This window comes from Mandrillus leucophaeus, unplaced genomic scaffold (genome assembly GCF_000951045.1).
Source record: "Mandrillus leucophaeus isolate KB7577 unplaced genomic scaffold, Mleu.le_1.0 Scaffold330, whole genome shotgun sequence".
Taxonomy (NCBI): domain Eukaryota; kingdom Metazoa; phylum Chordata; class Mammalia; order Primates; family Cercopithecidae; genus Mandrillus; species Mandrillus leucophaeus.
Window position 1 is genome coordinate 447,613 of NW_012103477.1, and position 930 is coordinate 448,542.

At 59.1% G+C, this 930-nt stretch overlaps 1 protein-coding gene across 1 annotated transcript in view; it reads left to right on the forward strand.

Annotated features, from left to right (window-relative positions):
- Window positions 1-930, forward strand: part of ARHGEF16 (Rho guanine nucleotide exchange factor (GEF) 16) — a 17,276-nt gene that overhangs the window by 12,537 nt on the left and 3,809 nt on the right. The window lies entirely within an intron of this gene.

Below are 930 nucleotides of genomic sequence, written 5' to 3' on the forward strand. Positions count from 1 at the left end.
CACCAATACACACATGCCTGCACACATGTGCACACACTGCATTGCACATATACATGCATGCACATGTGCGCACAGTGCACACACACGTTTGCATACATGCACACACAGGCACTACACACACATGCACCCAGTGCACACATACACATGTGGATGCATACACATGCAGGCACACATGCACGCACACAGTACACAAGCATAGTCACACGTGTGCGTGCTGCCCGTACACACAGCCCCACACATGGCAGGACTGAGCTAAGCTCCCTGAGGCTACACATGGCAGGACTGCCCAAGCCAAACAGAACCTCAAATTCCTGGGGGCCCCAGGGATGTGCAGAAATGGGGGTGCCAGGGGGCCTCCACTGACGATTCCCCAGGTTGGATGGAGAGGATGGAGATGGCCAAGAACGGGAAGGGAAGGGTTCCAGGCAGGGGTGCTAGCTCTTGTTCCCACTCAACCTGGCCTGAGGACCTGGCAGAGCTCCAGGTGGTGCAGAGGCCGTTCAGGGGCTGGTGGTGGGGCCCTGCAGGAGCCCTCTGGGGGCAGCTCTTGACCACCCTGCAGCCCCACCCAGGGTCTGGTGATGGTGGGAGCCTCCACACGTGGGATGCCAGAGGGGACTTTGTGTCCCGTGTCTTTTGTTCTTCCAGACGCTCTGCCTCAAGACCCAGGGCCACTCCGAGAGGTACAAGGCCGCCAGCCGCGCACTGAAGGCTATCAGCAAGGTAAGATGGGGCCTGGCCCCAGTCCCGCCCAAGTCCTGTACCCTGACCCTGTCCCCACCCCACCCTACCTGGTGGCATAGGGCTGGCTCCCCCTACCTTCCAGGGCAGCGAGGGTTCTCAGATTATCCATCCCAAGCCTTTCACAGCACTGACAAGGAAACTGAGGCCCAGAGGTTCTCAGATTATCCATCCCAAGCCTTTCACAGC